The sequence below is a fragment of the Gobius niger genome (genome assembly GCF_951799975.1).
Source record: "Gobius niger genome assembly, chromosome: 3".
Classification (NCBI taxonomy): Eukaryota; Metazoa; Chordata; class Actinopteri; order Gobiiformes; family Gobiidae; genus Gobius; species Gobius niger.
This window is the reverse complement of record NC_136854.1, coordinates 29,910,848-29,935,912: the sequence shown is the minus strand read 5'-3', so window position 1 is coordinate 29,935,912 and position 25,065 is coordinate 29,910,848. Positions and strand designations below refer to the sequence as shown.

General features: G+C 39.9%; 1 long non-coding RNA gene across 1 annotated transcript in view; it reads right to left on the bottom strand.

Moving 5' to 3' along the window:
* Window positions 1–25,065, bottom strand: part of LOC306960934 — a 157,128-nt gene that overhangs the window by 32,187 nt on the left and 99,876 nt on the right. The window lies entirely within an intron of this gene.

Sequence of the window (25,065 nt, the reverse complement as noted above, 5' to 3'; positions counted from 1 at the left end):
TATCAATAAGAAATGAGTGGGTCACAATTCTATGGAACTTTCCCTCTATCTGTGTTCTTTAGTTTTAATCATTTTCCTCACAAAATAGCTGTTTTACTGAAATAAAACTATTACTACTAAGTCATAAATACAAAAGGATTATTATTATTAGTTCCATATGCACTTTAAGGTGGATAAGTAACTTTGTGTTGTAGTTGGAGACTTTTATTGAGGTAAGAGTTCTCGCACAGTTCTTCAGCAGTGATTCACAAACTGATGAGGAACACATTCAGTTCTCCTAAGTGTATTGCGGTGCTCGAGGATATAAAAGTTAGCTTGCAAAGAAGAAGAAGAAGAAGAAGAAGACAGTGCCACCAAACTCTTGGCATCAATCAATCAAACATTCAACCAATAGCCTAAAGTTATCACAGAGAAAGTTTAAGTTAGCGCCCAATTGTCCAGTTTAGTTGAGGAGATGAAAAACATCCTGATCAACCCGGTCCAGTTGACAAGTTTTTAAATATCTACAACAGACAGTTTCAAATCTAGTCTGAGATTCTTTCCAAAACACAGCTCATTAAATCTTAACTCGTCGAAATGAACTCCAAGTGTCAGTGCGGTAAATGTTATCAATCGCTGTTAAATGACGCCATTAATTTTCCATGAGTTCCGCGTTTCGTTCCCTTCACCTCTGTCCCTGCGCGGTGCCGGCCCTCTCCCCGGAGGATTCGCCAATCCCCAAATCGCATTCATTTCTCAGACATGGCATTTACTCAGTTCAATTAAATGAGTGAACTTTTAAACTTTTCATAAGCTGCCCCTAAGAACATTTGTAACGCATCACGGTTTTGTCGAAACACGGGGAAAAAATGTAATGAAATATCATGATTGCATTTATCTCTCCTCCGTTTCCACCCGTTTTCCACCTCTCTTTGCTGTCCTAATTGAGAGGCCATGGCATGGGACCTAAGCAGCAAATAGCCTGATCAATAGCGCTCCCGTTGTGCAAAAATTGATCTAGTTTGCACGTGTAACGGGGCCTTTTATGTGTCTATGAGTGGCAAGGGCTGCATGTGCATGAGAGAGTGCATTAGTGATGTGGCGTTCATGACCCAATTGTATCTTTGAACAGCTCTTAAACATGAAGCATCTGAATCACATATTTTTATGTATTTATTTTTAACATACAAGGAAAAAAGCACAGCCAGATCAGTGACAGTGGCTCAGATGGTAGAGCGTGTCCCCATATAACTGTGAGGTTGGCAATTCAAATTCCGGCTACCACCGGACAAGGGCAAGACTCTTCACCCACCACAATGACAACGTTTAAAAGGGAATCTATGGTGGATTTACAGACTCCTCGTTCACTACTCGAGCATGTTCCATAAAAAGGGCAAAAGGGTGCGATCTTCACTGTAGACTTGGCCCTCGCTGGGTGTGTAGTTCAGACGTAACCGTGCCCACTCCATTGGCTCTAATGCTAACGGCCTGTCAATCAAAGTCCGGCCCTCATTACTATACAAGATTTTAAAAAAGTTTCTTATGAAGACCAGCTTGTTTTCTATAATTGTAAGTAACCTAGCGGTATCACAGGAGCAATATCTAGCTGTAGAAAGTTGTAGAAACCAGGCTCTACAGTTGTTTAGAACGTGTGTATAGCGCAATGCTTTCTATGGAAAATTAGCTTGATTTGCCACCCATATATGGAGGTACTACAGAAATGCCAGTCCCTAGCGTCGCGGTCACAAAGCAGAGCAACCAGAGGCCAATAGGCGGAGACCATGACTACTGAAGCAAAGAAAAGCCTACAGGATTGACATTTTGCAGACCCTTGCACCCAAGGGACTAAATATTTTATTATTTTATATTTTACTCTATCAGTAAAATGTTATTTAGACTCAGGCTGTATTAACCTTCTTGGTGTACATATAGATTTACATATATTTACATATATTTAGGCAGATCTAAGCTGTCTTCTGTATCCATCGCTCATATAATATGCTACAAAATGTCTTTTGTATATGCATACTTTTGTAGTCACTTTAGTAATCCTGGCTTGGGTTGTATGCTGCCTATGGTTGTCATAGGCCTTTATTGCCACATCCTGTGATGTAACCAGCCACATCCTATCTAAGATGGCTTCTCATGCATAAAAATATAACATTTTGCCTCATAAAGGCCACTGGCCAGAACATTGCATTAAATAAAGGAACACTGGTGTTGCAAGTAAGACAGTGTGCGAGAGATTTTTTCCTTCCAGCAGCAGAAAAGATCGTCCATGCCTTTGTCTCCTCCAGTATGGACTGCTGTAACGCACTCCTCATCGGAATCAATCAATAAATCAAAGTTCTATTTTCCAAAGACACAAAGAGAGACCAAAGTGAAAGATAAAGCAATTCAAAAACACCAGTTTGAAGAGATGAGTCTTTAACAAAACAGTGCTGCCAGGGTCCGGATGAGGGTACAGCTACACAATCTAATCACTCCGCACGCTCCCCGTTCACTTCTGCAATAAGACAATCCTCTTTGTTTTTAATGTTAAGTGCTTGTGCTATATAAATAAAAGTTATTATTATTGGATTTGGCTCCTGTTATAGAGCCGTGAATCCCATCGCCTGAGCGCATGTGAAGAGTGCCCGAAGAAGCGTGTGTTGCCACTTACTGAGGTGTTCAATCAGTCTAATTCATCCTCGACGAGGGAGCGCTGTGCGGTTGTCGGACGATTCATTTGCGCGGCAGGCTCCAATCAGAGGTATTCCCAGCCCTCCCTGCTGTAATAATCACCGCATATGAAATTAGCCGATCCATAACGGCAAAAGGCGCAGCACGCACTGGGACCGTGCGCCGGAGCAGGCTGAAGGATGTGTTTGGGAAGAGTCCACGACTCAATCTTCAGTTAATAACGCACGGCCGATACAAAGCAGCCACACACTAGGTCGGATCAATTTTTTTTTATTTGTGTAATATTGACAGAGTGCGAGGAATGCCCAGGTCTGAAGCTGGAGGAGGATATGATTATCATTGTTAGTTAGATATAAATAAAAATCTCTCTGAAAAGACTGGAACGTCTGTAGGATCTACTTACGTGGAGAGACTGTCACCACAATGTGATGAAAATACATTTCGAGAAAATGGTCCTTGAAGTAACAATTTTCCAAATAAAAGCATGAAGCATTGGAAAAGTGCAAACATTAAACATGCTATTGTAAAGATGTTTTAATTTCTTTTTCCAGATTAAAGTTTACATGTTAACACACTGTGCCAAAAATTTAAAAACTCGCTTTTTTTTAATTAACATTATTACAAATAATATTAGACACTCTAATACACCTTATGCGTGATTTTGTTAGCTCTGTGATGAACAGAACTGAAATAAATGACAATGAAAAACTTGTGAATAGTCACGATCTGGACATTTTATTTTTAGTCCGAGGGGGCGTGGTGTTACGCAGCGAACAGCTGTAGAGCCGACACTTCTCTCTCTGGAGCTTGTTTGACAAAGCAGAGCGGCTTCCCATGGAAAGATTTAAACAGTTGAGATTTAAACGTTTGTCTGAGTTTTTACATGGTTACAATCGGTCCAAGGACGACTGAGAAACATTCTGTTTGAGTCTTCAATCCGAGAACCAGGCTGTTTAAATGCACACACGATTAGCAAAAGCAATTGATAACACACAGTGTTTCAAAACACTAATGATTTGTCAGGAACCAAGGCAGGTACAATTAAACGGTTTTCACCTACAGAGAGCTTAGAGTCTCACCTTTCAAACAAACCATAGCATGTGTCCAGAGCTATATAACAAGGAATACGGTGTGGTGCTACAAATATCATGAAACATGGTCTGGATTGTTTGCGCTCTACAGCTAAATCCCCAAAACAGCACGGCGCTCAATGTGTTAAGAGGCCCAAAACCTGACAATTGAAAAAAAATCTAGTTTTGCCTGTAACATACACAAAACCCCCTCGATCAAATAAGTTTGTTGCTTAAAACCGTGCGATGGCGCTATTTAGAGGTTGCTCTTTGTCAGGGCCTACACTGTGCAGAGCCAATCCTCTCTGCCCTCCTGCACGTTTAGATAGAGTGAAGTGCGGCGTGTGGCTTCGGCTTGAGGAGGAGGAGGAGGAGGAGGAGGAGGAGGAGAGAGGGGCAGGTGGGGGTTGAAAATGGCGCCTGTCTGGAAATAGGTCCATTATGGCTTTAAAGTACTTTTAGTCCCACAAACATTCCTGACTCCCCTCTCTCTCACTTGCTCCTCTCTTGTGCTGCTCCTCTATACGCAGACTCCAAACTTCTCTCCGGCCAATTAGTGCTCGCCCAAGACAGTATGTCGGCTTTGGAGTACGCGGGGAAGAGATCTAAATGCTCTCCGGAGGAACGCGTGCATTAGATGGAGAGAGCGGGGTCTTGTGGGGGCACTTGGCTTGGCGTGTGCTCCGAATGCCATAGGTGTCTTCCTGATTGGATTTGCATACGAGATGTCCGCGTGATGCGGCCGTTTTCAGTCTAATGCGCCATAAGCAGCGGCGGCACTCTGCAGATTGAGATGAAATGTTATTACAAACTGCAGCGAGGCCGCAATGAGCACTAATGCGGCCCTGCTGCAGTTGTTGTTGTTTACTTATTTAACATTAGGTGACTTTAACGTCTTCCTCTCTGTGATCCTGCAATGTTTCTTATTTGTGCTGCTATAGTAACATAATCAACCTTGTTGCTGTATTTTGTTATATATATTAAGTAAGTGCATTATAACCGTCTAACCGTAAGTGCATTATAACTGTCTAATGCACGGCTCCGAGTTGTTTAATCCGCTTATACCATGGTCCCACAAACGTAACATTTATAATAAATGTTTTTTTCATTTACTAAACTCACTAAATATGCCAGACTACCGGGACTATTTTACGTGGGTTATTAGCCGGTCACTGAAGGCTCGTCTCAGAGCGAGTCATTCTCCGCAGCTATTACGAGGATCTCAGTAGGGCGCAACGAAACAACATCAGCACAGAATCACAACACAACAGGACTAACCCGGCACTTTTCCATGGAAGTAAACACCGATATGCGGCACTCGTGGGCAGGAGTTATTTCACTTTTACGCTGTTTAACCTGAAGCTAGCTAGCTAGCTCAACAAGCTCAACTGTTTATGGAAACAGCTGCGGTGGAGTCGCTTACACCTGGGCCCCACGAACTGAAACTTTTATGTTTGACTTTACTAATCCAGCCAAATATGTTTAAATACTGGGATCATTGTACGCCTGAAAATGATGAATAGTGCCTTAACCGTTTTCAATAGAAATGGAAAGCTCATATTTTATTAACTGTAGGCTAACCTAGCTGCTCACTCTCCTCTACTTCCCATTTATCAAACGTTTTGTTTTGTAGCCAATCAGAATCCAGTATTCACCCAGACCATGGTATAAAATCAGTTATTGTGTGTTAGACGCCCAATATTGAATTTTCTGGTTTCCAAGCAATAAACTAAGGAGTACGTGAATTTTTAATTGTTTACTGAGGTCCACACTCGTTCCTTGCTTTCCTAATGCATTCGTAACCAATGTTGGGAAGAATGCTTTGAAATTGTATTTAGTTAATGAATACTCAATACTTGCATTAAAATGTATTTTGTAACATGTTCTGTTACTTTATCTAATCAGAGTACTGTATTCTGAATACTTTGAATACTTTCAGAATACCTTCACATTGATTGTCATATTTATGTATAGATATGGTGTATAATTACAAAAATGAAGACAGCAATTGTTGGAACAGTTATAAACTCATTACCATTATTTAGGAACTCAAAATGCAATTTTGAGCTAAAATGTAATGATTGAGTATTGGGATGTATTCCCAATAACTGCATTCTAAATATTCTCAAATTAAAATGTAACTTTACCAGAATACAGCTACTCAAAATTAGTATTCTAAATATATGTGTTTAGTTACTCCCCAACACTGTTCATAACATGCAATTCTTCACTGGAATGGCAGTGTTTTGTGACTTTCACATGAGAAATTGTTGTGGTGATGTAAACCGCCCCGACAAGCCAGCCACTTCGTATCAATAAAAAGGCTTGATAAGTAGATGCACAACACAAAGGCATTTTCGTACAAATAACTGTTTTTACTTTTAATATTCTGAGGGACAACACTGATCTAAATCCACTTCAGGAAAAAAAAAATCTGGTATGGGGCCTTCATGGAGAAGACTATTGTGAGCCTTCAGGTTCTACTTTAATTGGAGATGTTTCAAGTACGAGTTTCTATTTAAAAGAAAGATGATTCAGGGAAATAATAAAAAACGGATTGAGACTTGGGAATCACATCCATTTCAAAGGCTCAAAGTGGTGGAAAAGGAAGTGGTGTTTGATTTGTGCCCCGTTTTGGTGTCTAAATATATGACCGTGACGTGAACGATGATGATGCAATGTCACTGGGGACAGATAGAGCCGGTCCTGACGCCAAGCAGCAGACAGCAGCCCAGCCTCTGCGCCCATAGAGGCACGTTCAAGCACACGCACCCCCCTGCAGTGTCCACATGCATGCAACAGTGCAGTGGGTAACCATGACAGTGCAACTCACTCTGGAGTGCTTTCAAATGAAGGGGCCATACCAAAGGCTGCTAGTACTTAAGACAAGATAAACAAGCATTCAATCTGTATCTAAGGCAAAAAGAAGAAGATGAAAGAAACAACATGAAAAATGAATGAAATGGAAATAAATATTGCTCTTTTTGGTCATGGAACTTCAAAAACTAAAATATTTCTTCTTGTATTATTGAGCTGTACTTTTCTAATTAATTATTTAATTGTTGAATCAGCAGATCTCTGTGAGGTATATTACATAGATAGATAGATAGATAGATAGATAGCTAGATAGATAGATAGATAGATAGATAGATAGATAGATAGATAGATAGATAGATAGATAGATAGATAGATAGATAGATAGATAGATAGATAGATAGATAGATAGATAGATAGATAGATAGATAGATAGATAGATAGATAGATAGATAGATAGATAGATCCTGGAAGGAAACTTCCCGCTCATTACGGATGGGTTTTTGTCTTGATACCAGTTGTTTGCTCTGAGATAAAAAAAAAAAAAGTCCTGCCTCAGTGAACACAGACGTTTACTCCAGTCAAGCATTTACATCTACTGTAATATTTTTAACCCGCACCCCGTGACTTCCCATCAGTATCCCACTGACATTGAACTACACAGTGATTTGTGCAAGGCATCGCTAATCCATATTGGAAAAAGCGAGAAAGGAAGGATCGCGACCGGAGATTACATCCGGAAGTCAATGGTTGAGGTTTTGGTGACCATCTTTATTTTTGCTCAACTTTGCGCATTATGTATCTTGCATGTTTGATCAAAGCCATGCAAATATTACTCCAAACTGCAGCTTGTAAAGTAATGGAAACACTGCACTGCCATGGGGGGAATGCTGTTGCTTTTCACAAACACTTACTTTCATGGGTTCTCGCACCACAGTGCTGAAATGTCGCTCAGTGAATATACCTGTGCCCAAGCTAAATAATAAATGCTGCAACTATATGTGCACCACTTTTGTTTATTTCTGTGCCATGTACAACCCACTCTCTCTCCCGTAGGCCACGCAACCACCAATAGGCCATTCTCCGGTGATGTACAAAAACATCCGCTGCGGCAAACCCTCGGGGGCCCGGGCTCCTCTCTGAACATGTCCCTTTAGCCTTTCCCTTCGGCCAAAGCAGCCACTTATTTCTTTACATCTCGATCTCCCTCAGTCCTGACACCCGCACACATAAATCGAATTCCCAATCAACCACTGCAACTGCCGGACTTCAGGGACTTGATGAACTGATGAAAGAACAGGATTCATTGCGTAAATCCAGCGCATCTATGTTTTACATATGGTAATGAGCCACATGCTTTTTCAGTTTCACAGCACGTCTAATGAATACAGCGCAAAAAGGCAGGAGGAAATGTATGTTTCTTTGGATGCATTAAAAGTTTTCTACAGTGAGTGAAGAGGTGAAGATTCATAGACATTTATTAAGAACAGGAAAGCGTTCGAAACAATGAACTGTAGCTACGGCAGAGAGCAGCCTCCAGAATGAAGGAAAATGTTGGGGGCGGTTCAATGTTTTAAGGCGTTCACACGAAAGTTACAACATTTAAAGGCTTTTTTCTGCTGCCAAACAGAGCCCAGTGACGGCGGGACTGAAGGCTGTGCGGAATCTTTGAGCAGGGGCGAATCCGAGTATACAGGGGCTGGGGCATTACAGGGGAACCACTGACAGAACAACTGCCAGAAACTAACAAAAACAAAACATAAAAATATTTTATATTTACCTTAAAGACTGCATGGAAAAGCAACTTGAATTCAAAAGACTCTTTTTCAAAAGTAGGCCCCCCAAGCCCCCTTCCCTAAAATGCTGTCCCAGTAATTTTGTACATAGACTGGAGCATTAAGTATATTTGTTTTAATTTTGCTGTTTCTGAATATCAATTAGACTTTAAATCCAAATCCATTAGATTTTAAAAAGTTTGATTTCAGCCTATATTTTCAAATGGCTAAATCTTGAGAAAGCACTTGTTGCATATTTTAAAGTAGATTCAGAACACATTTTGAAAATAATGAATAGTCCAACAGTGGAAAATTAGGCTTAACGCTGACCTTTGTGACTTGAAGTGACTCAAGTCGGTCATCTTATCTTGCCGGCTAAAGCAAGACTTGACTTGACTTGACTTGACAAAAGCTATGACTTGACTTGACTTGACCCCATGACCAGTTGACTTGGACTTGCTTACTACTTGGACCTTCATGACATGGACTTGACTCGAGACTTGCTTTTAGTGACTTACTCCCACCTCTGATTTAAATTATAACTTTCAAGTGGAGTCATCAGACAGCAGAAAAATCCCAGAATATCACAATATGGTGAGAAACTCTCTTCAATACAGTCTGACAAGAAAAACACTACGGACAAATTCTTTGTTCCAAGAATTATTTAACACCACAGTTCATCCACGATACACTTTTACAACATAAGTGGCAAGCTACAAAAAGGATGAAAGATTTTGTGTACCAAAATATATGCACAAGTGCAAATTATGTTGCAACCAACCCCAGGCTCCCGCGAATTGTGGACAGAAAGACACCAGGACGGAAGACATTATAAAAACTATACAACAATAAAAACAAATGACCTGATTGAGAAAAAAACAATGGGATTTTTCGATTCAGCACATCAAAATTCTCACAAACCTTCTTTCTGTCTGCCTTTAGTACAGCTCTCAATGATAGGATGCCGCTGGTTTTGTGAACTTTCAGGAAAATCAGAGTTACTGACTCTGGAGCTGAGGTGTCCCACATTAGGGAGTGTCCCACTTTAGGACAATCAAATTTCCATAACTTAATAAGCGCTCTTCCATCGTCTTGTCACATCTCCATTCCCACAACCATGACTACTACTGCAACTCACAGTAGCGGAGTATTTGTCGGTGTACCCGCCACACTGAGTCGAGGTCAGAGAGTTCAAGTCTTGTCAAAAATGCATGCCCGCCTCTCGGGACTCTCCTCCTGTTTGTGTCTGCGCTTTTACAACCGGGAGAGCGCAGTAACGACGACAACTCCCGGCAATTACAACATGCCTCGTCTAGAGTGCAAGAGTGAGTGTGTGATATGTAGGGGATAGGTAGAGAGGTCATCTTTAGAGTTTCATTTTTATTTATTTAATACATTTATTTATTTGGCCATCAGAAACAAAATGTGGGCCGACTTGTTGAAAAGCCTGCCAAGGTTAACATGAACAGCTCATTTAAAAGAAGATTAATCATGATTAAAACACTGTGTGGAATTGTGTTGTAGTAACAACAGTAATGCTGAATTTTCAACTGCATATCTCTGTAGTGGTTGGACCTATCTGCATAAGACAACAAATGTCACAAAGCTCAATGTCTTCTCTCTCAGCACATATGTTTCATAAAGGCGTCCAAAAGTGGTGACGACATTCAGAATGATGTGCTTGATGTTGGTCAGATGAGTGAATCCAATCATTTTTGAATAATCCATCCATCCCTCCATTTTCTTCCACTTTATGCAGGGCAGCTGTCTGAGCAGAGATGCCCAGACTTCCCTGTACATGCACACCTCCTCCAGCTGTTCTGGGGTGATCCCGAGGCAACACCAGGCCAGCTCAGAGACCCTCACTGACCCTCCACATTGTTTACATGCCGAGTCATTTCCACGCCGTGCAGGTCACTATAGTAACACTGCTTTTGCCCACAGAATAAAACTGTTGTAATCTGAAGACATAAAACCAGGGACAGCTCATACAAAAAGTATTCCATATGTCTTTCTTGAACGTACTTCTATTCATAAATATCTCTGGATTTGACCCATTGGAAGTATAGATGGGAGCACCTCTACATCAACTCCTCATTTATGTCTGAAAAAGAGTTAAAATGAAGATGCAGATGTGTACTTACTTCGAACAAAATATTGTCCAAGGTGCAACTTCCATGGGTCATTCAATGCATGCTTATCTACTAGCTGCTATTGCTAACGGTAATCGGTCAAATGAAACCATGACTTGCGTCCCTCAATGGCGACGTGGTTTCATTTGACGGATATATAGACATACATTCTACCTCGTTTTCTGTTTAAGGACAGTCTCAGTCTCTTTCACCCAAAGTCAGAGGGGACTCGTCTAAACTGCCCGGATGTCGCTCCCATCTATAGCTGAACAACTAAGTGATTAACTATTTATTTCAAATTCCAAATCCATACTAATTTGCTTGATCTTGTGTAGCATTTGCATTTGCTAAATATACAGAATAGACATTAAAATAATGTACATATTTACATCAAGTTTCCAATACATCTTCAAACTCAAAAGAGGAGTGGGAAGCAGTAAGTCGTATAAATTCCAACCCCTTACACAGAATAAAAAAGAGAGTATTATTATTAACTGTCAGGGAAAATGTGTGAGTTTTTTGCCTTCATTTTCTCAGCGTTACTTATGAAAATGTCAATACAAAAGGATAATACCTAGAAGTTCAAATTTGCAGAAGGTCACTGTGGCCTGAGACTGCGTATAAAATTCAATGTAATTTCGGGCTATTGTTCAGATCTCAAACCGTAAGCACAGAAAAAGTATTATCAAATATGACATCATGTCTGGAGAGGACAAAATGAATGTAATTGGCAGCTGACTCAGAGGCCGACCATTTGGGATTAATGTCACCCTCTGCAAATCGTGTCGGGAAGAGTCTTTTTCTTCTCTTTTTTTTTGCACGGGCACATCACTAATGCGTACTCTCATAGTGCAGGACCATATATAGAAGTTTCATAATACTGGATAACCTGTGGCATTTGGTGCTGGTGTTTGAATTTAACCAGAGCCGGTTCTATATATGCAGACTACGCAAGGTGCGTAGGGCCCCCGCGGCTGCAAGGGCCCCGCATCTCAGTCAAACTACCGTGTTGTTTCACTGATTAATCAAAGCGTTGTTACGGGGACAGGCGCGCACTCACTCCCCGCCTACTTTGCCACATATAGCATCAAAACGGAGCAGTCTGCTGAGGTGAATGAGCAGGAGAGACCGACCGCCTTCCCCCTGTCACTTCCAACACGCGAGTTCTTCTCCGCTCGTGTCCCCGCTCGGCCGTCTGTCTCCCGGTGCTCGCTTCCGCTTCGCCTCATGCGCGGCTCCTCCGCGGCTGCATCACGTCCCCGTGTCCCGGCGCAGCTCTCATGTTTTCTCTGCGCGGACTCGGGGCATCGGCCACACACTCATTTAAACTCTCTACTTGTTGTGTCTAGCGGAGAATCAGGACAGTAGTTTGATGGATAGACGAGAGTAAAGCCGTGTCCGTCGCCTTTTTTTCCTCAAAGAGGAGTTGAATCCACACGGTTCTCATGAGCACAGTAACTTACAGTAATTCTGGTTCTCTGAATGTGCACAGTCTATAACGAATTGGGCGACTCACAGGCTAATTCTCAGCGGTAAGACTGAAATAACCGTCAGGTGCAGGCTTCAGTTAGTTTTAAATCAGCGGTTCTCAAACTGTGGGACAGGGACCAGAAGTGAGAGAATGGGCCCATTTGCCATTTTAAAAAAATGGAAAAAATGGGAAATAGACTAGTAGTAGTCCTAAATCCCAGTTGGACAATGGCTTAGTGGTTACTGGTTCTCATACAGAGGTGCAGGGCCTGAATTGAGGTAATTATTTTCCACTTGCGCCCTGCTTTACTGTACAGTGGAACTGTTTTTGATCGCAAATAGGTCCGCCCTTTGCCGAATAACCATGGGATGCGTACTGTAGGGCCCCCATGTGGATTTTTGCTTAGGGCCCCAGAAGGGCCAGCACCGGCTCTGAATGTAACTATCCCATTGCAATTGCGACACATGCGCCTTTTCATTCACAGGAACTGATGATCAGTGGTTCTCCTGGACGTTTCTCTTTTAAAATGTGTGTTTGTTTTTCTTTGCTCAGAACAAGGGTCTAAGGACGGGGGGCAGCTGCTTCACTGCTGACTCTGTTTCTCTGTTTGATGTCTGTCTCATCGTTGATTCCCTACACTCACTGTTTGATCAAATCAGTTTTATTTAGGAAAACCCTGCGAGACGGTTGCTGCGGTGATACTACACTATTTGGCTGATATTTTAAGGAGATATTTAATTTCAGTTGCAACCGACAAATTGATTTGTATGCTTCAAATGGCCTAGTTTTTATGGATATAATATAATATAATATAATATCAAACTCAAAACTAAATATATGAAAGCGTTGTATGATAACCCTTATATTTATAAAATAAAAGAACATAACTATTGCAATGAAACGGTTTTATATCTTCACCATCAAAGGCCCTATCCTCCTCTTTTCTCTGTTTGAACTAATTGCATGACACACAGACGCACAGAGATCCTCATAATCCTAAGGGGACAATGCATCATTATTTAGACTCTTGCGTTACACAAATAAACAACAAACAAGAGAAAATAAGGCAAGATGCGGAAGCACCAAACCAAAGAATCTAAATTGTTTGCAGAATGTAAGCCAGGCACAAAAGGTGCAGCAAACGAATGCGGTGACAAACAGCAAAGGGAAGTTTTACAAGAGCAATAATATAAATCCACCCAATTTACTTTCTCCTGTGTTTGTGTGAGTGAGCACGGGGACGGCCAGGGTCCACTGAAGGGCCCCGCTGTGGCACATAACCAGGCGTGGACCCCCTTAATGCTACCTGTGGGATCGAACACACGCGCACACTTCCGCTGGCAAACGTGACGCGGCGGGGACAGGCTGGCCCTATTAAGGAGCCTGATGTCCCGTTCCGCCGGCCTATTCCCTCTGTCACAGCTTCATTTAAAAGAGTGTGTGTGTACACTCGAAATAAGGGGGCGAATTTTATGGTTTCGCTGAGACATGCGTGCGGCGGCCGTAGCCAATTGGACATGCATGAAGGATTTCTATTGGAGAGGGGAATCGGGGAGAAAAAAGGCAGAGGAAGGAGTGATCATAGGAGCAGGCGAGCGACAGTGGAGGTGCGGGAGGAGAGCGAGGACGCATAATCCCATTCATCACGTTTTCTCACGGCAAATAGGCTCCGGGTGACCAGAAGTTAGTCAGACGTTACTGAAGAAAAATGTTATCGCAGCAATTTAGGCACTGAAATTACAATTGCCATTCTATACTGCAGGTCTCATATCCACAATAAGCCCTTTAATTATTGCACTGAATATCTTTCCTCTATTGATTTATATGTGGGGTTGTAACGTATAGAGGCCGTTTTCTTATATTTGCATGGACAGATACAACATTTTCCAGCAGTTTGTGTTAAAAGATAATAATCGGCAAATTCTTCTGAAAAAAACATAAAGACAACATTTGTTAATTTATTTAAGGAGTAAGGAGTAAGGAGTATTCAAAAAAAAGGAAAATGAAAAACGCCTAATTGACAAACAAATCTGTAACTTTACTGGGAGCGGGACGTCTCCAGCTCGTCTCCATGGTGATTTTGACTAAAGGCAGCCAAATATGAGATTTGAATTGGTTTGGTCCTCATCAAAATCCATTACTTGATTACCCACCGCAAAATTAACATTTTCTGTGTCTAGCTTTGTATTCCTGACAACAGTATAATCCGAAATGTTAAGCAGTGTGCATTTAACTTTAAAATCACTGCAAATATGTCCCAACCATATGCAATTTCAGATTACCTTTGATGCATTTATGTCAGTAAAAGTTTCAAAAAAGTACATGAAGCAAACCATTTATGATCAAACATGTTTTACATCCAAACTATGCACATGAAGTCCTTAGATATTTTCAAAAAAGGCCTAATGACAGATGAACTAAAACTTATTTATTTTCGGCCTGTGCTCTTAGAAGACCAGACTGCTTTTTGTTACAGCAGAAATTCATTAATGCTTTCATTAGCCGTTTTATTATCCATCAGTGCAGTATTTGCTGCAAATTGATGCTGCAAATTCAGAAGTTTGTCATTCTTGGCATTCACTCTGGCCTTTACATTTCCAACTTTCGGTTTTAGAGAGTTGTCCAGATCGAGTTAAAAGGTCAAACTATTTTCTGGGCATGACAGCTTTCAACTTGGAGTTAATTATTTTTCCTTTTTTGTCAAACCTGAAATATTTATCTGCTTCGGAACGAGGAGTGAGGTCTAAAGAGTTACATGCAGGGCTGGCGTAAGGTCCAGCTTTGTCAAAGGAAGACAACTTATTCAGAGCATCATCTGCTTGTCAATATTAAGGCTCAAATTTCACAATTGGAAATGCAAATTGGAGCTTATTATTTGCATTTTCTCAATTTGAACATAATGTTTAAAAAAACAGTGGGTGAACTGTTTGCAGCAAACGAGGCAATAGTCAGCAGCACGGTTAAAATAGCAGGACTCAAAAATGAACTAAAGAAACAATGGGGGGAAAAAGTGAGTACACCGTTTGGAATTTTTTACATTTCTGCCTTAATTGCTCATAAAATGTGGTCTGAACTTTAATAAAATCGTACCCAAAATACCACAATATACAACAGTTAAATGTTGTTGTGATAACTTCATCCAGACGTTTCCTGTATTTGCAGATTAGATGTAAACAACGATCAGGGTGAATCTTGGACCATTCCTCTTTACAAAACTGTTGCAGTTCAGCAAGATTTCTGGGATGTCTGGTGTGAATGGCTTTCTTTAGGTCATGTCACAGCATCTCATTGGGGTCTAGGCCAGGACTTTGACTGGGCCATTCCAGAACGTGTATTTTATTCTTCTGAAACCATTCTGAAGTGGATTTGCTTTTGTGTCTTTGGGTCATTGTCTTGTTTCAGGCCGTCCTCCTTGAGCTTCAGCTGTTGGACAGATGGCCTCAAGCTTTTCTGCAAAAAATCATTTTTACATTGATGATAGCAAGTTGTCCAGGCCCTGAGGCAGCAAAGCTTTCCCACACCATGATGCTCCATTTTTCCTCCACAAAAGTGGGTGGTTTATTTCCACATCATTGAAATCCAAAGATCAAGTCAAGTTCTGATATTTGTTAGTTTTAACTTATTTCTTTAATAATCTTTCTTCTTTATTGATCCGACTGAAAATTGCCGCCCGCCACTTAACACTCGACTAGTTTAAAAAACTTTGCCGATTGAGTAGGACCTCCCGACGGGGTTTCCTAAGCACCTCCACGGCTTTACCAAATTAAGATACTCATTTAGGATTAGCTTAGTCACTTTATCTCGAGTGGCTGAGTAAGAGACTTCTCCTAAACTTCTTTTAAAATGTAACAAATAAAATCCCGCTCGTTTGTCTACGCACGCCGGCGCTCGATAAGATGCCGCATTCTTAATTAAAAGGGGAAATACCGGAACAATCTCGAGTGTTTTTTAATAAGCCTTGTGTGAATTTTTGATTGAGTACAAGCAATGGTTAGTGGCTTTCTAACAGAGCAGTAAATGACATTGTGGGCGGAGGTGCCGAGAGAGTGACGCGCGAAAAGCGGTTAGACCCGCGTTTATCACCGTTTGACAAGAACGGGTGGAGCAGTGATCAGGTGTTTTTGTTGTCAAATTACGTACAAATGGGCTATTAATAAACACAGAGGGAAACGGACAAACAAGTGATCGCAACGGGGTCTCTGCTCAAGTTTTAGTTTGCAACGAAGCAGTGTCGAAAGCAATTGGTATTTTCTATGAGCATGGTTGAAGTTGTATTTTGAGATACAGTCATTTGTCCTCTGCAAAGCCACACCGCGTAACATTTTACTCCATAAATGAGATAAAAAAAAGAAGCATCAGATGTATCGCCATCCAGTTTTATAAGTGAAAAATACCTTAAAAATGTGGCTCTCCACAGACCTGACTCGTAACTCTGTGTGCAATTCACTTCTGAAGACTGGCAAACATGTCATCAAACAGAGGAAAGAGAAAACTGCAACTAAACATCATTTTGGTATTTTCGATGAACTTACACAGCAAAAATAAAATTTACCAATACTGGGTTTTGAATGTCTACCGATACCCGGTATTTCCCGATACTGCTTTCTTGAAAGTGTCTTTTCTCCATTTTAAGATCAATAAAGTCATATTTTATTGTCATGATAAGGCTACATTAACTTGAACAACTCATATGAAGTGATTTGATCATTACAAACAGCCTTAAACTGAAATACAAACACTTGGCTTCGGCAGTGGTCAATTTTATTTTATCAGGCACAGTATTTCTGTGTTAGTTTCTGTCCCAGCCTGGATGAGTTGATGTTTTAGCATCCTGATGCTAACTGTGGTATTTTGCACTGCGATCAAAATGTGTTTGTGGAGGTTGGAACTACAGCGATTACAGCGATTCTTAGCTTTCCAATGATATGCAGCATGCCCACATTCACTTAGATTTAGGTGGTAAAAGTTATGTTTTTAAGGCATTGAGAGCCAAAACTGGTATCAATTCAGTATTGGATATTTGTAGCCAATACGCAATATCATATTTGTTTCAGTATTGGCTCCGATATTCGGTACAAGTATCGGATCGGTGCATCTATAGTCATAATTAACCTTACCTTAACCTTAATTTTACTTTTCCATGAAATTAAGAATGCCAGTTTGAATCCAATTTAATGACATTTCAGGGCTTGATTTTGGCACAATTAATTATATAATGACATTTAAAGCCACACCGCGTCAAATTTTACCCAATAAATAAGATTGAAATACAAGCATTTATTTTATGACAGAAATGAAAAATACCTCATAAATGCACAAACAAACATGTGCCCTTGCTGTGAGCGGCTCAGCTCTCCAAAGACATGATGGTAACTTTACCGGGAGTGGGTGCGTCTCCAGCTCGTCTCCATGGAGATGTCAGCAGAATTAGAGATTGAAAGATGTTAGATTCTCATCCAGACCCACAGCAGAAATAGCAGTTTCTGTGTTGAGCTGGTCATTAGGAGCATGTCTGTATTGATGGCAACAGTATAGTCCAAAATGTTACACAGTGTGCCTTTAAGGATTTGTTTCATCAACCGCAGAAATGGAGTAGAATAGAAACAAATATCCTAACTGTATTGTTTGTTTTGATACATGTAAAATAGCAACGTTTGTTCAACTCCATTCCTTCGAAAAATCTTAAACATGTTCAATTGGCAAACACTAAGATCTTGGTCAAAAGAAACCGAAGCTGGAGAATCGTCCCTTTATTGCTTTCCTTAAAGCCACACTGCGGGGCATTTCAGGTTGCATGCTGCTACACCACAAGAGCAACTAAACGAAACAAACGTATCAAACGCACTCCTAACCCACTGTGAGACACAATAAAGCATTTGGACGAGGAACTAATATATTCCAGCCTTGTGTACGCTTTTGGCAAATAAAAAAAAAACAGCAACATCTCCGTGGATACGAGCGTGTGATGTCCTGCTCCCGGCAGAGTAACACAAGTCAAGTCTCAGGAAAGGTGAGCCCGTCCACAGTAAAGGAAGATGCATGACTCTTTTTTTTTTTTTTTTTTTCTTCACCAATAAAACACATTAAAAATTACAAATGACAGAAATGTTATGACAAATGAAATTGAAATCTATGTCTTCAGAATTAGCCTCCTCTTTTCTCACCTACGCTTCCGAAACCCCAGTGAATATTTCCTTGAGAGCCTCTCCTCCACCTCAAAGCCCATCTACGGTCTCTAAACGGGCCTTGCCTCCTGTCCGCTCCTTTCATCCCTGCTCTGCTCTCCATATTGTGTGTGTGTGTGCTTTTTTCCCCCCCCGCTTAAGTCAATAAATATTTCATCGAGAGGTCCAAAGGTACCACTCTGGGAGTCGAGCGTATGTCCCATTCCGGCTCCTCTCCTCCATTCTCTGTGTTTTTGAAAGAATAAAACACTCTCCTCACCAGAGTGTCTGTCTAAGGATTAGCCAAAGCCAACACAATAACAGAAGCCCTCTCCAGTCTGCAACAACTACTGCCTGGAGAAGCTTATTTACTGTCGGCATTACCTGTCTTTTATTATGCTTTATTTCGGCCTGTGGAAATACTCCTGGGCAAATTCACATCCATGTTTTCTACCTTAAAATGAGACACTGCCAGTTAATAGTGGAAAAAAGAAGAAATAAGCTTAGAGAGATAGAGAGAGAGAGATTGAAATTGAAAACTTTTTTGTTGTAGATTACTGACATACATATGAAGAAATGCTTTAACATTTACATTCAGCAACCCAACACGCTGTTTATGCGTTAAAAAAAAAGCCAAAATTGTATATATTTTCAGGAACAAAATCTGAATAATGTCAGGTTTAGATTTACGAGTTTATTTCATAGTACTTAAAGAAGGCATTGGATTTTTGGATATCTTGCTTTGTTTTTAAATAAGATAGTTATTTAGAAATTCTGTTATATTACTCATTTTATAGCAACAAAGTATTTAATTTGTCTGCTTTGTTATTTTTGTGGCTTCAAAGCTCAATAAATCAACCCTTCAAAATCTTCTTAACCGCTTAATACCCGCCTTAACCTAGCACATTTTCTCCAGTTCGACTTTACCCGAATCTAAAAGCTTCCTGAAAAAAAAAGAGTCACATGAGACGTAAATGAGGATGAAAATGCAGCCAAAAAAAGCGTCAAAAGCGCGAAAAACACAACAAGAAAGCAAATAAAAAGCGACAAACTTGGAAAAGTGAGGTCAATGCATCAACAATGTGAGGAAAAATCAGGTTAAAGTTGAGGCTACAATTTGAAAATGGAAATTGCCTGCAGTGTCTTCCCTTAAAATTATGTTTATGTCGAGAGAGTTTACGCCCTGCAGATGTGAGAAAGGCCTGTTTAACTCAGAGTAGGATTTCTAATTGGCCTGGAGCTCCCTCTGCAGGCAGCAGCGGGAACGACATGGTGATCGAAAACAATCTTTCCCTTTCTGCTGACTGCATACAGACAAATCAACACACTTTGAGCACAGAACTCTTCAGGTTATGAATCATGGTCTGTAAAAATGTGGAGGACAGTTTTGTGTTTCATCTGCGACGCAACAAAATCCAGGATATGCAGTTTTATCCACGACTTTCCTGCGCTCCAGTTGCTTCGACACCATTAGATTAAACGAGTTCCAGTTTATGCTGAAATGTTTAAGCGATATTGAAGCCCTTGAGATGCTTCCATTTCCTGACAGGTCGACGTCGCCATTTTTTTTCCTCAGTGTGAATGAAACAAACCGATGCCAGGTATGTTTTTGTGGAGACGGATAACGGGTATAACGGATATGACAGATATGAGACAAAAACTCAAAGTAACACAAAGAGAGAAACATTTGAAATTTAATTTGCATCCATGTACATGATGAAGGTGATAAAGCGGAGTAAAAAATAGTAGGCAGCCAATTTAAAATAGAAAATCCTCTCTCCGACTGGATAATCTTAAGACAATTGTGATTAAAAAGAAGTATAGCCAAAGTGCGCACTCAGAAAATGTAATTCCCCTTTCATCCGTAAAGGAGCCGGTGCTATATTTGAACACTGGACGTGTATTAGTCCATAAATCCGCTGCCTCCATTGTCCCGTGTGGAGCCGGGGGAGCAGTGGTCCCCGCAGCCCGCGCTAACGATCGCCTCTGAATTAGCGCTTAGCACCGAAACAAAGGAATCATTTTTACACATCCCGCTCACCTCGGCCGGTTATTAAGGGGCAGATTAAGCCTCTGCAATGGCCCGCGAGGGTCAGAAGCGCCAGACAAATGTTGTGATTTAATTGTAATTATTCTGGTGGAAAAGTCAAAAGGGTTTAGTAAGAAATGCGGGCAGCTGCAATAGTTCAGCGTGTGCCCCTGGTAGTGTTGGGGAGCAACAGAATACATTACACTGCCTGACCAAAGATAAAAAAAAGAAGTTAGCACACACAAAAAAAGGTGACAATGCGCTTATATTTGGTTGTAGTTTTGATTATAGCTAGTAGCTCTCACACGGAACTTGTATTGATGATGGGAGAGCGTGACCACCGTGCAATGCCTTCTCCAGCACATCACAAAGATTCCACTGGTTTACAACAAATACGATGTTGGAGTTTTGTTAGTTGATTTAGGACCATTTCCATGTGCTGAATTCAAAAATCACATTAGTTTTGCTCAATTGGGTCAAAGGGTATTGTCCACAATGACATTTCTGAATTGATCTTCATTAGCAGCTGTAGCTTTTTTTATGGTTGCGTGAGCTCTCAGTCGTCCAGGGGATTTTTACCCCTGGACATTTGGTCTCACTTGAGTAGAATTGAAGATTATTATGCTGATGTTTTGCACTCTCTCTTTGCACTTTCTATGTGGAATTTCCATGTTCTCTTAGTGAGTGTAGGTTTACTGAGGTGGTTTTCCCTACACATAAAAACATGTACAATAGGGCCAGAATTCTCCTGAAAAAGAGATTCTGCATCGGAATGTGTGACTTTCCTAGTGGAATACAGTAAACACCAAAATAAACATACATTTAAAAAAAGTATTAAAAATTAAATATAAACATTAAATTAAATTAAATGCACTTCACTTGTTTATTTGAGCTATTTGTGTATACAAAAAATAAATTACATATTTAATAATAATACAATAATAAAAATTAAGTAAAATGAAATGAAAATATACATAAATTAATTTAAACAAAAATTCAAAATAGGATAAAACTAAAAATAGAAATGAAATAAATTAATAATGAGCAAATATATAAATACAATAAAATGGAATTAAAGTCAAATAAAAAAATAAATTCAATTAAATGAAATAAAAATCAGATTTACTTAATTTTCTTTATTTGAGCTACCTGTGTAAAAAGGTAATTTAATAATAAAAAAAACAATGGCAAATTAAGTAAAATTGAATGAAAATTTACATATATTAATTGACCCAAAAATAAAACCGGACAAAACTATAATAGAAATGAAATAAATGAATAATGAGCATTTACATTAAAATGTCTAAATTCCTCAACAACCCAGTTCTGGTGTCAACTTCCAAAACTTTCACCACAGTAGTTCATCCATGATTTTTTTAAAAATATTTTTTCTGGTTCTCATGTCCCTGAACCTGCACCAGCGCAGTTATCACGGCCTGATTTCACTTTCTCCTCTCTGCTGATTAAATAGGGCTACACTGCGTAATGAGCTGTGAGAACTAATTGGGATCGTCAGGAAAAAAAGTGAGACAGCGGGAGATTCAGAGCGCTGGCATTTACGACGCTGCCATAAGTCACTGAACACAGCACTGCGGAGACCGGGGCGAGGAGTTTATATGGCGATCCCCCCGGGACTTTCCTTCACCAACAAAAATCTTCACAAATAGTTCTGTTTTTGTGCTGCGTTTTTCGGTGTTTGCTCGTGATTCATGTGTGACAGTGTGAAATAACTTTTAAGAGGTAATTTGCATCGGAGTGACCTTCTTTTTAATTGGGAATGTTAATTCTGTTTTTTTGCTAACGCCGCAGACCATTTTCCCAGAATGCACTTGGATAAAAAGGAAGTTTATTCCGAGTTTCAGAAAATGATCACACTTTTACAGTATACTGTCATTTAACAAATTCCGACAGAGCACAGCCATGACTGCTTTAAAAAATAAAACAAAAAAAAAAGCTGTTTTTTCTACATATGCATTTTTTTCATTTTTTTGCATGACCTCATTTACTTAAATATGCATACAATATTAATGTACTTACATACATTAATGTGAATAGGCTTTTAGGCAAGACAAGTTTATTTGTTGAGCACAATTCATACACAAGGCCATTCAAAGTGCTCCATAGTTACATAAAATGACAAGAAGGCAGATCAAATCAATCAGTAAAACATCAATAGAATCGTGAATTAATTACAAGCAAAGAACACAGATAAAATACTATCAGTGTCATATGAAGCTATTTCAACCTAGATTTGAACATTGCATGAGTTAAGGCCTGGACTGCTCTTCTGGAAGTCTGTTCCAGATTTTAGCTGTGTAAAACTGAAACACAACCTCACTGTGTTTAGTCTTGACTCTGGGACCAGGAGGAGACCACTCCCTGAGGTTCTCAGAGATGGCACTAACATGTCAGAGATGTACTTTGCTTCTAGACCGTGAAGATACGTGTTTATTGCAATGAAAAGGGAAAATGCAACGTGTTGAAATCAGCAGATAACTGTTTTTTTTTCTGTTTTTTTTTACAATGTCTTCATTGTCTGAAACGTTTTAATCTCTTTTTTAATTTTCCTTATATTTACTTATTTATTGTTTTATTTTTTAATAATTCATTGTTTTTACTTATTGCTGGGTTGCAGGTTCTAGAATGTGATAATGTCACTGGACACAGTGGGGTGCAGGAGCCAGTTTTTCCTATTAACTGCATTACATTTTCACAAGTCATATCTAAAAATGTATGAATTACAAAAATGATCATTGATATCAGTCACTGGGTCCATGATCTCTCTGTACATGACCAAAAATGTCCGGATTTTTTTTTTTTTTTTACCTCTATATAATATTATAGAACGCTATAGTCCGGTTCACTATGTAATTTCGCCAGATTTTTGTGGAGAGTATCAAAACTATATTATTTTTTCAGAAAGAACATGTTTCCATTTGCTCTGATATGTAAAAAAAAAAAAAAAAAAAAAAAAAAAACATAATAGTGATAACATTTATACGGGAAGTGAAAAACGTAGTTTGGCGTACATTTACAAAATTTCCCAGAAAATTCCATTTGGTCGTTCCAATCGAAAAAGTCAATGAAACTTGTCATATGTTTCATGGAGTTACCGTGAATAGTGAAGCTTTGGTGGATATTTTGCTGCTTTCATAGGAAGGATCGGGCAGTAAACATGGCAGGCACCACGGCGCCTCGAAGAGATGCCGCAAGAGATCCCTCCAACATGGAAATGGCTGAAAACACTACTTTAGGTACTTTTTTTTTGCTGAGGGGACATTACACCATGGTGGAAAGCTTGGAATAGTCGATTTTGCACAACACCGCGCCGTCAAAAACAGCCTCTTCTCAGCGTGAACATAAACAGCGCCTCGACCCTCCTCAGAGCCATTAAACCGTGCGCCGCCATCATTACAAACTAAACTTTATAATGGATCCACGCCGTGTTAAAAAAGCAACGTTGAAATATATCAAAGGAAAGAAAAGAGAGCAAACAGGCATTTATCTGCAGCAGGTAATAAGGCGAATGAAACGAGAGATTACCGCTGAGTTCACCCAATTACCAAAACACTTTAGCACCGCGCCCATACGCGACCGTTTGGACGATGTAATTGAAAAGTGTAGGCGACATTGTTATCATTTGTTCAAAGCTGTCACATTTTATTTGCGTATACAGTAATATGAGTTTGGCTGAATACAAGCTACTTCACTCTCTGCCCAGGGTTTAAATGAAAACAACAAAAGGTGAAGCGCGTACGTTTTAAATTGCTAACCGTGGTCAAAAACTCGTCTAACTTTCCAAATCAAGTCAAATGCGACGCAGAACTCTCGACCAACTCCTCACTATTCACTCAAAATTGTTGCATGATAATTACGAAAATAAATAAATAAATAAAACAATCATGACGGCAAGATGATCAACATTACATTTACCGGTGCAATCTGACAATTTCATCATGCGGGAAAAAAGGAAATAAAAACGAGATGCTTGGTACGAGGAGAAGCGCGGCTCTAAAATGTACCTTGAAATGTCGCCAGATTCAATATAAAAGGGATGTTTTTTTTGTTGTTGTTCTTGCGGTAAATGAAGAATGGAAACTCGGGCCCGTGACTGGGAAATGCTTTGTGACACCGTGCAGAGAAAAGGGAAATTATGACCAAACCTGTCAATGTTAATGCAAAAGGTTGCTAAACAATACAGAATTACAGCAACAAAAGCAGAAATCCTGGCATGTCAATAGTCCAAATTAAATCATAAGTTACAAAGGCATGGTTTGACTTTCAATCATTTTTGCATTTTGTTCATATTATTTGCTTGCGTCAAAAGGCAATTGTGTGATGCATCTAGACATAAATTGGATTTTTTTTTTCTTTGGCATATACAGTGCACACGCTCCCTCTTTGCAGATGGGATGAAATGTGTTTGTCCATTTCACGCTCCTTCTATGATGCTTTTACAGTCTTGTTATTTGCCTGTGCGATGGAGTTATCCGTTTTTGCAAATGTACTCGTATCTGTAATGTGTTTTGGCATTGGGGGGGGGGGGGGGGGGGGGGGGGGGGTGAGCTGGCGTTGTAGGCGCATGTCTTGAGTATGCATCCCTGCTCTATAAATATGCCATTCTTTGCTGCTTATTGACTCCTAAGAGCTGGTGTCATAAGATGAAAACACACTTTGAATAACATCAGCTTCAAGCCTGGCCTTACCAAGTCTAAAAAGGGGTAACATCGATTTTGGGTTGAGATTTTATAGCTAGTTTTCTGCCTAAACGTCTCACCCACTGTGACTGTTATTTAATCACATTTTGGTCTCTGTGGTCATTTCCTTTCTGGGTGATGGAAGCAGCTAAAGACGGGAAAATTACACAGACGCAGATGTTACAAAACTTTAGGGCCCATTTTCCCAAAATGAGTTTTTCTTTTCACTCTTAAAACATCTGCACTTTATCT